This window comes from Microtus oregoni, unplaced genomic scaffold, assembly GCF_018167655.1.
Source record: "Microtus oregoni isolate MIOR12 unplaced genomic scaffold, Mior012 000006F_ref0000085, whole genome shotgun sequence".
Classification (NCBI taxonomy): domain Eukaryota; kingdom Metazoa; phylum Chordata; class Mammalia; order Rodentia; family Cricetidae; genus Microtus; species Microtus oregoni.
Window position 1 is genome coordinate 3,069,898 of NW_024543065.1, and position 13,788 is coordinate 3,083,685.

At 40.5% G+C, this 13,788-nt stretch overlaps 1 protein-coding gene across 1 annotated transcript in view; it reads right to left on the reverse strand.

Annotated features, from left to right (window-relative positions):
• Nucleotides 1–13,788, reverse strand: part of Pde7b (phosphodiesterase 7B) — a 319,693-nt gene that overhangs the window by 245,624 nt on the left and 60,281 nt on the right. The window lies entirely within an intron of this gene.

Consider the following 13,788-nt stretch of genomic DNA (forward strand, 5'->3'; position numbering starts at 1 on the left):
GGCTCTCACAGTCCCCTCTTCTGCAGCGATCGCTGAGCCTTGTGAGGATGACACCAATGTCCTGTTTGGGGCTGAGCGCTCCTTTGGGAGTTTTTGTTTGCTTCATTTCGTAGACTCAATCACAAGCAAAGTCAGTCAAGCATACAATAAATAAATCAAGAAGTTTAGGAGGGTTTTATTTCCTGAGAAGTTCTTACATAAACACATATCTAATAATTTTGAATTAAAGAGTAGTTACCAGAATTAGCAAAAGGAGTGCAAGCCATCCTCACAGTGACTGCTTTGAGAGTTTGCAGAAGTCACATTATATGTACAGAAAGAAACAATTTCAGTGACTTTTGTAAAAAAATCTTTCTGATCTGGCCAGCTTTTATAGTGTAGAAAAATAGTCCTAAGACACTATCAACTAAATTTCTCCACCCAGATGAGTAAAATCAAAGCCAGCTAGTCTCACAGAACACGAGCCTATTACACATTCATAGATATGTTGAAAAGAGCTGCTTAGAAATACAACATGACACCTAACCACATTCTATTAGAGGTTGTAGGCATCGGAGATGCGGTCTAGAACGAAACCTCATTCCACCTTAGAAAGATAGAGACGGCTCAAAAATACACTCCGTCTAAAATTGATGGACACACACAAACCGCTGAAGACAAGGAAAGCCAGAGTCCAGCCAGTCTCCATCTGGATATAATATAATCCAGAGGAATGATAACAAAATATTATTTTTGGAGTATACTTTTGTGTGTTTTATGTGGTATTTCTCTGCCGTATGAGGACTCTTCTGTTAGTTTGTTAAAAAAATACTCAATGTTGATATTAACTCACTCTTCCAAGAAACATCTTATTAATAGCTTGCTTTTTGTCTTTCTTTTTGGGGGGATGTGGTACTCGGAGTTGTATTTAGGACCTCACACATACTAGGCAAGTGTTTTACCACCGAGCTGTATTCCCAGCCCTACTAGCTTGCTTCATGCAAACCGAAATTTACTTCTTTGGGAATTTTGTCTTCTACTCACTGACAGAAATTAAATGTCAGTGTGTGTGTGTGTGTGTGTGTGTGTGTGTGTGTGTCCCTATCCACACATAAAAAGAGAGAAGGAAGTACTTTCTCTTGGGCAGGTACAGTCTGTGCATTTTTAATGTATTACTAGGATTTATGATTGTGTGTTAAATCCAAAATCTACAAGCAAATCTAGCATATTTACTATGAAGAACAGCAACATGGAGTGACAATTGTCCCCTTCCCTGTGCTTGTATTTTTGTTAGTGCTTGGAACTGAACCCGATGTCACGTATCTGAGACAAGTCCTCTACTACTGAGCCGCAAGCCCCTGTCTCCATTGTTGTTTTTGAAAGAATCGTTGAACATGGACCTGTCTATTTACCCAGGGACCTGGCTTATAAACCTTGAAACCATCTTTTCAAGAGATGTTTAAAGTGGACAAGCTTTCAATGATGTCTGTCTGCCCACACAGCTCTTGATAGGAATATCCAATCGTGGTGATCAGATCCCAGGCACATCCTAAGAGTCTCTGTTTGCATCAGCTAGGATACAGGCTCTGTGGAACCAGAGTGGTCTGCGTTTGTAACAGGTCCTGATAAACTGGTACCAATAGACCCGTTGCCGTCATTCATCACTTACAATGAACCAAGCGAAGCAACACAAAGACAACTCTCCCAGACCACTTGGACATCATAGTGACTGTTACCTTTCAGTGCTGTGCAAACCATCTAAGGCCTCATGATGTTTCAGGCTGTGAAAGTTTTGCACAGTAGTTCTATACTTTCTGTCAAGAAAATATTTGGCTATTTTCAAACAAAACATAGTGAGCACAAGAGCACGAAGCTCAAGTTGATTTAAAACATGTGTTTTAGCAGAAAAAAAAAACCCGAAGCAATGAAAAAAAAGTACTGTTTGTGAAGAAACACATTTTTCCCCAGAAGAAAAATTTTCATGAAAGCTAACAAGCATTTCACACGAGTAGATTGTTATTAGAAAAACAGTCACAGAAGAATCTAAGAACAGCCAGAGAACAACCTAAGAACAAAATGCAGACATGATAAATTAGTTTAAAGACTAAAGTTACGTACAATTTTTTTTTTTTAAAGTCACTAAGGGCAATTTTCCCTCTTCCTTTTTAAAGGTATTTGAAGGAAGATAGGAAGAAAATCTAACATACACTTGTCACACAGTGGGAACAGTTAGTTAAGCTTTGATCTGGTTTAAGACACACTGTTCCAAAAATATGAGTCCTGGCATTTGACACAAGACAGTGGCAGAAGTCCTCGCTGATCTTCCCATCCTCCTTTGCCCTGACGGTCATAACATGTGGGCAGCATTTTCTGACCTTCCCCTCAATCACGGAGTAATGCTCTCGTCTGTGAAATACCCTCTACCTTAAAGAGGCGCCACATCCACCCTGGGAAGAACCTGACCGCCCAAACTTGCCTTGTTTCCTCAGGCTATTTCTTTAACTACATATTCGGCCCTCGGGACACGACTCTGTACACACAGAGTACTCTGCCTCGAACCTTGTATAGAAAATAAGCAAACTGACCCGATGTTCCGGATCTTTCCTTAGAAAGTCTCGGGTAAAACATAGATGAAATGGTTGTGTCTACTTTTTCTTTTGCTCTGGGGATCCAACCTCATGCCTTTCTGGTTGAGCGGGGAACGCTTTGCCGACCGAGGCATCTCTCCAGCCCTCAACAGATCTTTTAAGGCATACTTTCCGGTTATTGTAATGAAGAATATTATTAAGTAATTATCTTTACAGTTGCAGAGGTTTCTGTTATTATTTGTTCATTTTCAGTAATTTTAAAAGCGTGTGCGTGGTCAACGCTAGAGCCGACGCTTTTTAAAATACAGAAACCCCTTGGGTGTTTTGTGGCACTGTAGTGGTAAAACTCATTTTTGTTCAATTTCCTCTAGGGAAACAATTTAAAAACTGGCTTCACTGGTTTTCATGACGTCCTGCTGTTTTCAGTAAAACCAAACAAGCACAACGTGGCAATGCAAGATCCCGTTAGCGCCATTGCCGAGACACAGGGGATCAGCATTGCAGAGCGCCAACCCTAAACGTCCTGGAGGAAGACTGAGCTATTTCCGTATTTAATAATGCGAAGGACTTGGACATTTGAATATCTCATTGTGTCTCTTCATGGTCCTCAGAGAGCCTGTTGTCATCGACTCTGCCTAATCTTAATTTTTGGCAATTAGGAAATGTAATATTTATCATATATCTTTAATGTTTAATATTTATTACATATATTTTAAATTTTTAAAATATAAGATGTTCTACTTTTTCTGCTTATAATCTCATAATAGGGTCATTTAATTGACACTTAAATTCTTAAAAAGGTTTCAACTTGCAAGAGCTATTTTTTTTTTTTTTTTATGAAACAAGATTTTCCTTGAGTTGCTCTGTTTGAAAAAAAGGGAAGAAAAGAAACATCTCTCAAAAGAATATCCCCCAGTTGTGGCATTCGCTATCCAGACTTGATACTCTTATGATATAAAATAGGCTCCTCTTTGTTTATTGCGATCTATGAAAGCAGCCGGGTCACTTCTACTGTGCGACAAGCGTTTCTTATGTTGTATTTTCAGATGCTTCTCTCTGATCGCCTTCACAAGTAAACATTCTACTTTGACAATGAAAATGACCTTTGTGGTTTCTCCAATACTTGCATCTCTTTTACTGGTTGGAAGTTTTGCTTCAGATGCTGTCTGTCATCCGAGAAACCTGAAATTTGCGGTTCCAAACAATTGGTGGACAGTTCTAGAACTCTGCCTCCCAAATACCCATTTGGTTTTAGATCATCGCAGTGATGACTTGCCATGAGAGACCCTGCCTGTGCAGCCGAGCTCCTCAGCTCTAAGCCAGGCATCTCCGTGCCATGAGCTGTGCAATGAGCGCCTTGGCGTTTTCTTTCCTAGTTCAGGTTCCTTCGTTTCCCCAGAATGCAGGAGACCTTTACTCCCGAACCATACCATACTCTTGTCACTCTCTCCAGTGCCGTCTCTCTTCAGCTGACTCCTATCCTCGCTTAAAGTGTCACTTCAACCATTGTCCCCTGAAATGAGCATTCCTTCCAACCCCTTCACCAAGAAGTACTGTTTGACTGGCTCTTATTACTGTTAAAAGTTTGAGTCTGAGGTGTGATTGGTTAGCTTCTGTCCAAGTTAGACCATTAATAGTATACAGCCAGGAATCAAGCCCTGCTCAGCAGTGACTGAACATTACCAGACACTAGCTAAGCAAGTTCCTCGGTTTTCCTATACGTCAGGTGAGGATACAAAATGCACCTACGTCACAGGGGTTTTATGGTATTAAATAAGATGATGTGAATTTGTGTGTGTGTATACATATATATATATATATTGCACTAAGAACAATGCCTGTTATACAGTAAGAGTTCAATTTTATTTGTTGAGTGAACATATGATTTTAAAAAAATAATTATTCTGGTGTGCCTGTGGCTTTGGTTTACTAGTATGTCAAGAGAGTTCACTCTTTGCATCAAACTATTTTCAAAAATTTTATTTTTCATTTTCTATCTGCATGTCTTTTTCTCTATCCAGTATAATTAAATGTCTTCAGATTTTTAGATTATAAACGTCATCATGGTAAATGTCATGTTATTATAAATTAAGCTTATTCTTCGGCCATTTCTTGCCTGTAGATGATGCATTCTGATTACTCTTACCCCACCCTCTCTTATCTCCCTCTCATTCTTTCTCCTTGCTACAAAGCCCTCTCGCAGATTCATTTCCTGCTGCTTTGTGACCCACTGAGTTTAGACAGGCTGTTCATGAGGCCATGGGATTGTAACTACTCATTGGAGCTTGATGGGTTCACCAGTGGACACACAATTAAAGACAATGCCCCCCCTTCCCCAACGCGCATCAATAACCCAACGTTACCTACCAGGGATAGAGTCCCCTAAGCCCTCCCTCATCCATAATTGACTGTTTGCTGGCTCTGTCTTATGCAGGTCCAGGGCAGATAACTGCAGTTGCTTCGAATTCATGATTATAATGACCGTGTCATGGCCAGAAAATGGTTTGTTTTGAAGCCCTTTTCTCTAGCAGCTAGCTATGATGCCATTTCTTTCTCTTCTTTTTCGACTTTTTCTGAGCCTTAGAAAGGTGGTGTAAATGTCCTAGTGTGGCTGTTATGGGGATGATCAACTCTCTGTTAGATTCGGGGCTCATTCCACAGGAAGGAATTCATGCCTGGTACTAGAAACCTGGTTGAACACGCCTGGCTAGGCAGATTCTAGGTGCTAGGGGCAAATGAGGTATATATCTTTATACCTGTAGACAAAGGCTACTCTTAGCCCTGATCATAGATGCTTCTCTTTGCAGTGACTGGTGATGAAGGCAGAGACTCAGCACTCTTCCAAGTGCTAAAAGAAGAGCTTGCCAAGGTGAATGTATTTTTATGTAAATTTTAAAAGTTTACTACACTTTCCTGAACTGGAATTATTGAACACAAAAATAGTAGCATTTTCTTAAAGTTAAGAAGAGCTTTTCTTAAAGCTTACTGACAAATACTCTTTCAGAAATTGCGCTCTACTTTTGAGCAGCATTGAATGAGATTGCTGGATACCTTTGTATTGCTATTGTTATTTAATTGACGACATTTGTGAACTTGCATACATACTCATGTCCATCACGTTCTGTGCACATCTAACAATGGCTCTTTGTTATATGCCTGCTGTGGGGTTAGTAAAATGGGGCGAATCACTAGCAGGTTCAATTATCATGGATATTAATTTGTTGTCCTAATGGGCTAATATTTTATCAAGTTGTTTGCATTTCAATTTTACAATATTTCTATAATTCATGCATATTATGTTGTCGATTTTGATATTTGCTATTTCATTCCTGACTTTTGTATCTACAAATTCCTTTTAATTGGAAATCTTGGCATTTTTTTTCTATTTTCTATGGTTCTAATAATAAAATTGCTTTTAATCTACTTTTTTTTTACCCAAATAACTTGTAATTATTCTAAACGATTTTCTCTATATATTTTCTATACATATATTCACCATCCATTTCTATCCTAGTGTTTGGGGAACCTTGGCAACCACTTATTAAATTATTACATATACAATAAGGTTGCTGAATATCTATTCAATATAATTTTAAATCATCTACAAAGGTGACATTTATACAAAAACTCTTACATACTTCACAGTTAAATTTCATTATTTAATTTAATTTTTATAAATTGCTACACACCAATGTGGCTTCTCAGTGCAGGGCACGCATATTCTTGGGATACCCTGGGATGATTGCAGAATAAGGCATGTGGCAGACATTCTAACAAAAGATCATGAACTCGCATAGACCTTTCTCATGAGGGCTATTTCTAATATATGTAGCACAAAGAGAGACACACAGCAGACACCTACATGGTGTCTGCCAGTAGTTTTTTTCCTTCTTGTTAATAAAAAAAGATTGATATTTCTTGAATGTTGTAAAGCAAGGATGCTTCTAGAAGGGGGTCACCTCCCTTTATTAAAAGCATCTGTGCCATGGCTACTGGCAGACACCCAAAACTCCTCAAGTGATGGGCTCTGGGAAATCACAGGGAGATAGAGCACAGCCAAATTCCAAGACGGAACAAATTGTAAAATCATACTGCTTCTTAATATGATGACCAACAGGCAAGGACTTTTCGGCCTCATCAAATCTTATAAAGAAAAGCATTTTTGATTTTCATGTGGGTTTAACAGGTAAAAAGAGAAATGGAGAATTAATGTTCTGATGTAGAGCAGACATAGGCTGTTTCTCAAGGCAGTTTGTACTTAAAATCACTGCTTTTATGTCTCTGTATAGGATTGGTTCTCTGTGTTTGACTAGATATCCGTCTTCAGTGAAATACTCCTAAAGCAGAACTCCCTCCCCCTGGAATATCCACTCTGTGGTACTCATTTGAATGAATTTATTTACCTTGAAAAATATTAGAAGTGCTGGGAAGACAGCTCAGTGGGTAACCAGAGCACTTGCTGGATAAACATAGACCCAAGTTTGAATCCCCGGAACCCACATCAAAGTCTGGGCATGGCCTAGATGCCTGTAACCAGCGTAGTTGGGGTTAGAGACTGGCGGCTTGCTGGAGCTTGCTGGCCACTAACTTAACTTCAGTTTCAGTGAGAGATACACCACACACACACACACACACACACACACACACACACACACACCCATGCACACACACACACACACATGCAGGCAGGGGTTGGGGGAGAGACAGAGACAGAGACAGACAAATAGAAAGGCTCCCTTACACTTCTCCAAGAGGGTAATAGTCTGTCAGTGCTGGTGGGTAATAAAGGGCATTGAAAATCACACATGAAGTCAGCCCGGTTGTTGCTGTGGAAGGGTGTCTGTACTTACATATGAATAAGGTAGTGATTCAGCTGCTTGGGAATTCACAGGACATCAAACCAAATTAGGAAGCCAGGCAGCTGTGACCTGGTTTTGTAAGGGCCAAGAAAGCTGTGAAGTTTCACTTCTGAACCTTGCAACTCAAAACCATTCTTTGGTTCCGTCTGTCATTTGAGACACATGTACTCTTCAGGGACTTATGTGAAACAATACTCTAGGCCCTGTTTGCTCCTGCGTTTATCCAAAGCCTTTAATGAGGAAGTAGACTTGGGAGATGGTGAGAGAGGAAGACAGAAAAGGCAGCTGGGGTCGGAGTGACTAGGGCCGGTAGGGAAAGACTAGCTCGCCAGCTGCAAGAGTTACCTTCCAAGAAAAGGGAGAACTAGAAGGAAGGGAAACAACCCTGTATATGAGCTTTGAAAGCAGTTCAGGGTCACTGGGTTCCGGGTGGAATAAAAAAAGGTGTGGCTTTGTTTTAATCAGTAGAAAAAAATAACAAATAAAAAGGTTTTGTTTTGTTTTAAAGATATGTTGGAAGAAGACTAAAGGAGCTATGGTTGTAGTTATCAGGGGTCAGATAATATTCCTTTACATTGCGACATATTCACAGGTCACCAGGCCACTTAGCCAGTCTAACTTTCTTATTTTGAAACCTGATTTAACTCTCTTGGAAGAATTAGAATGATATCGTGAGGTACTTTTTATTTATTTATATTCATTACCAAATTAATTTTGTTTCTTGAAAAAAACACCCTCATTTTCACAAATAAGTTTGTGAATAGTGTTCCCTGGAATGATAAACAGAGAGAGAGAGAGAGACAGAGAGAGAGAGACAGAGAGAGAGAGAGAAAGAGAGAGGGAGAGAGGGAGGGGGGGAGGGAGGGAGAGGGAGAGTGAGCAAACAAACAAACAAACAAAAGGTTTTCTTAGGCTGCCCAGATGGTGGCATGTATTCTACTGTGAACATTCTAATTTGAGGGAACATATCATGGACGCAGCTTGATAAGCAGGGAATTTTCATGCGCTTATTTCTGTAAGAAGTCTTGCATTTCTATTTCTAGTCTGGTGACAAGCAATGTTCTCTTGGTTTTTATTTAGGGCAAGGCTTGCATAACTATCTGCTCAATTCTGCCATTACTATTGTTTCAGCTGGAGTGGCCTTCATTTTCACCATTATAGCTACACCCTCCTAAATGCATTATTGATCTAAGGAAAGGATTTAAGTCAAAATAACCCTGTTAACTCTACTATGGAATTGCCATAACAAACACTGAAAGAGGAAGCTAGGAGAAGTAAGATCCAGACAGCTTATTTTCCCAAGGAACTCCATTTATTGCCAGGCACCCTACTCGCAGGAGAGTGGAGCTAGACCAATATGTGGCCCTCCGCACTCGGTGACTTTAATCATTCCCTTCCTTGGCACCTGCCACCCCCAGCACTTCCTGTCTCACCCGGTCTTATCCTTCAAATAAGGTTGGGGCATGAATAAGGAGCTATGCTGGCACTTCCCAGGGGAAAAAGAATTCTCGAGTGGTCACTCCAACACCGCATTGTTTACCAGAACATAAAGTTCGGTTGAAATCCCACAGTGACGTCATCTCCCAGCACTTGCTGATGAAGCTGGAGATGTTTCCAAGATACTTCTAGCTGGGTCGGATACTATGTGCCGGAAATGGTCAACCAGCTCACACTTCAAAGAGCTCTCGTCACTAGGTTGTGTTTAGCTCTTTAAAAGAAATGGAAAGTAACCCAAATCACAGACTCAGGCTAAATTGGTATTTAAAAGGATTCCAGAACCTTCTGTGTTGTGGCTGTTTTTCTGTGGGTTGATAAGTTTACTCTAATTGCTGATATTAGGGTGTCTTTCTTTCTGAAACACCCTTAGACTATGTAGGGACAGCAATGTTTGAAGAGGCAGGGATGACAGATAGAGCTGGCCTGGCCTTTCAGAAGTGAAGCTGCTCCTAAGTTGGGAAGCAGATTGTCTGCATGTATGGAGACGATCACGCATGCTTTGGACCTGAAAACTAGAATCAGAGAACTAAACTGTTAGAAGATTAAGTGGTCAAAAAATTTAGGGTGAGTCATTTGTAACCCGAGCATTCAAGAGGCCTATCTAAAAAACAAAAGAAAGATAGAAAAGAAAAGAAGCTACGTGTATTTAGATGGAAGAAAATAACATGGAAGGAAATTAACAGCTTTGTGCTAGTCAAGGTAGCAAATATTTAGATGTTTTCCTCTTAGAGCAAATGGGTTTTTTTTTGGGGGGGGGGTAGAAAAGGATGTTAAATAGATACAATATCCAGTAGCAGAAACCTATGACAATTTTCTGTGTGTGTGAGCGGGTGTGCTTTACGTGTGTGTGGTGTTCACATGTGTGTGTGAGAGAGAGCTGGTATGCTTGCACGTGTGCAGTGTTCGTGTGTGTATGTGTGTGAACTAGTATTATCGTGTGTGTGTATATGTTGTAGTGTTCATGTGTGTATGAACAGTTATCTTATGTGTATGTGAGCTGGTATGCTCGTGTGTGTGGTGTTCGGGTGTATGGCTGTGTGTGTGTGTATTGTGTGTGTGTGTGTGTGTGTGTGTGTGTGAGAGAGAGAGAGAGAGAGAGAGAGAGAGAGAGAGAGAGAGAGGGAAAGAGAGCTGGTATACTTGCACGTGTGCAGTGTTCATGTGTGTATGTGTGTATGTATGATATTCTCATGTGTGTGAGAGAAAGAGAGCTGGTATGCTTGTATGTGTATGTATGTGCATGCAGGTATACATACATGTATGTGTGAACAGGTAGGTTCATGTGTGTGTATATGTGTGGTGTTCATGTGTGTATGAGCAGGTATCTCATGTGTATGTTAATGTCATATGTCTTCCCTACTCTCTCTTGCTTCTTTGAGGCAGGGTCTCTCACTGAACCCAAAGCTCGCTGTTTCAGCTAGAGTGGCTTCCTGTTTCTGCTCCCTAGCCTGGAGTCAGAACTCCCTTCGTGCTTGCGAAGCCAACGCTCCACAAACTGGGACCCACTAGTCTCTTGTTTTATAATCTTCAATTATCTTTCACAATTAATTTCTTTTTCATGGTCCAAAATATATCCTCATTCACTTTCTATTGATAACAGAAAACCAAGGTAAGGCTAACAAAAGTTCATCTTCATTAAAGAATTCTGAGCTTTCTCCTGTCACCTGGGGAAACAGAGACCAGCATACATGAGTCTGTAGAGGGCGAGGACTCAGACATGAGTTTGGCTCCTTTTCTGTCACAGGAGGGTTGCAGTATTTACCTCAAAGCTTCTGTTGTAAAGACAGAATGAGCTGACTAGTTTCAACAGTTGTGTGAACTGCAGCAGTTGAAAGAAACACAAGAGGCAAGAAGGATCTTGTATCTATAATACCTGTCCTCATCAATAGCTTCAATTCTCGCAGTTCCTTCGTAAAACAGGTACGTCCTAATAATCCTTTCTCGTGCAAAATGAGTCACGAGAAGGTGAAGGAATGACCTCAAGGTCATTAGCTAACAAATGGCATAGTCAGAACTCAAGCCCCTCCTTCTGGAGCTGCTTCTGCCGCTAAAGTGCATATTGAAACATGTGTTTAGCCTAAAGACATCCTTTGTTAAATACAGCACAATCCAACGGGGCTTCCATGATCACAGCAGGGATAAGGGAGGCAGTTTACCGTTATGTGAGGAACAATACATTTACATGTGTTTGTAGAGAGGGTCAGAGCAATAACATGACTATGTGTATAAACTACATACCTTTTCCTTTATTTGGCAGCTATATCACCTCTCTCTATACATCTACATCTTAGTAAGTTTCAAGAAGTAAACAAAACAAGAAACTCCTCAGAGTTACAGCTGTAGCATCCCGCTAATGGGGTTCTTAGGGTAGCTTCCCCCAAAGCCCCTTATCTGCTGCCTTATTTTTCAATTGAAACCGAAAACTAAAAAAAATAAAAATAAAAACACAAAACAAACCGGTAGGTGTTTGGTAGTACCAGTGGAAAGGTGGCTCAACCTGTTCTCTTCCCAGCTTGTAGCCTGAGGATGTCTTTGATTTCAAAAAGACATTTGTGGCTCTTTCCATTACTCTGGGGAATGACTTCCAAACTCAGTGGACCTGAAACCATGATAAGATATCTCAAGCCTTTCATATTTCGCTCTACTAGGAATAGCAATCTGGGGGAGAGTTTTAAATGATCCACACGGTAGTCACCTTCTCAAAGTCCCCAGAAGATCACAGAGGAAATAAACAACCGAAAGTAACCTTCACAGGGAGCCAACGCAGACTTAGAGACCAAACAGACATGACATATTTGTGTGCATTATCCTATCCCAGACTGTTTTCAAACAGGATATGACTCTGTACCTATACTCGGCCCGGCCATAGACAGAATGCCTTAAAATTGCTGAGATGCTGTGGTTTTACCTTCAACATCTTCTTGACATCTCTACAATTCACACTGGAGAATGTCTTCTCATGGCTAAAAGAAAAGAGGTGCTCTTTAAGCAAAATTCTAGATATTTCTAAAGTTCCCTGAGAAACTGTGTCCTAGCATGGATTTCATTTTGTAGGAATTCTAGACTAATTTTACAAGGTATATGCTATCCTTCGTAGACACGTTGACTCTGCTTTGGCACTCTTGGGGGTCTAGCAGTGAGAAGAGAATAAAATTCAGAGGTGTCACAAGATGTGAAAGATAAAGAAAGCGTCTGAGGCTTGATCTGCCCCACCAGACTCATAAAGTCCATATGAATAGACCCCGTTCTCATCTAGTGAAGCAACCGGCAACAAAGAGTTCATCCAGCCATACATTATTGAAAAAGCTGGCAAAATATTCCTGCTATCGCTTCACATTCTAGAAGATACTGAGCACAGAAGTGTGGTCCCTGAGAGAAAGGGTGCACAGGCTAAGAGCTTTGTCAAGTGATGAGGGCAGAGCAGCACACCGTGATCTTGCTGAATGGAAGAGGCAGGCATTGGTGTTCAGACAGCAGCCATGGATCAGATGTGGGAGCAGGAACTTGAGAGGAGAGAAGCTGAGGATGTTTGCAGAAAGTGTCATCAAAGACTGATCAAATAATAACCTGCAGCGGGGAGATGATGAACTGCAGCAAGGCAGGCCTGTGCGGTCACCTGGTGGAAAGCGACGGCGCGGTGCAGAGCATGAAGAGTTGTACATGTTCTGACATATTTATAGTGCCCCAGAGAACAAAATAATTTACTAAGTGAGAGAGGAAGCACAAGATTAATCTTCAACAGAAACAAAACAAAGTGACATGTTGATGGAGGCCGGTCTAAAAAGACAGTTTGTGAACTATCAGACAAAGCTTTTAAATGAACTCTTAGTAACAAGCTTAATGGTTTAAAAGAAAAAGGACAGCGTAATGAGTACATAGGTGATGATTCTTGCTAATAGGCACGTGGAGACCTGCAGAGGTGAAAATAACGCAGTATGCTCTATTCAAAACCTATTGGGTAGGGCATTACCGCAGACGGAACAATGAAAATGTTAAAAAATAGCCACAGTGACAATGGGACACTAAAAACTATAGAGACTAAATCACGGTCACAGAAAGAAATTAGCGTGAACAAATTCCTGCAGACTTTTTGCAAAATGCATAACTTTTATTCTGAGTGTGTATATGGACATGCGAAAGGCTTGGGAAAGTCACAAGCAATTCAGGAAATGTACAATGTCAGAGGATTTCTTGGTGTTCAAGGTCACTATAATGCTAGAATGTCCTGATAAATATTAGTGTGCCATGCATACATAATCATTTATGTGTGCATATTGTTGTACGCACTTGAGTGCTGGTGTGTGTGTGTGTGTGTTCATGTGCATGCATGTAAAGGCAAGAAGAAGATGTTGGGGTTTTTCTCCATCCCCTTCTGTCTACTGTTTTGAGACAAGGTCCTTCCACTGAATCAAGTAACCATCTAGTCTAGGCTGACTGCTCAAGAGTATCCTCAGATCTTAACTCTATCCTCTAGTGTTAGGGTTGCAGGTATGCTCATTCATGTCCAGCTTTGGGTACCGAGGATTCAAATTTAGGTCCTTAATCTTGCATGTAGGGCAAGCAGCATTGCCCACTGATAATTTGTGATACAATACATAATAACCAATATATTTTATAGCAAAGCATGAAAATGAAAACTGGAAAGAAGAAAACACAGAGAAATGTTTTGTGTGTGTGTGTGTGTATGTGTGTACAGAAGACAAAACATTGACTTTAATTTTGAAAAGAAATTAAAAGTTCTTTAAAGATGTATTTGGATTTTAGAAAAGCTGAATATAAAATCTACCCAACTTCCCAGCACTTGGGAGGCAGAGGAAGGCGGATCTCTGTGTGTTTGAGGCCAGCCTGGTCTACAAGAGCTGATT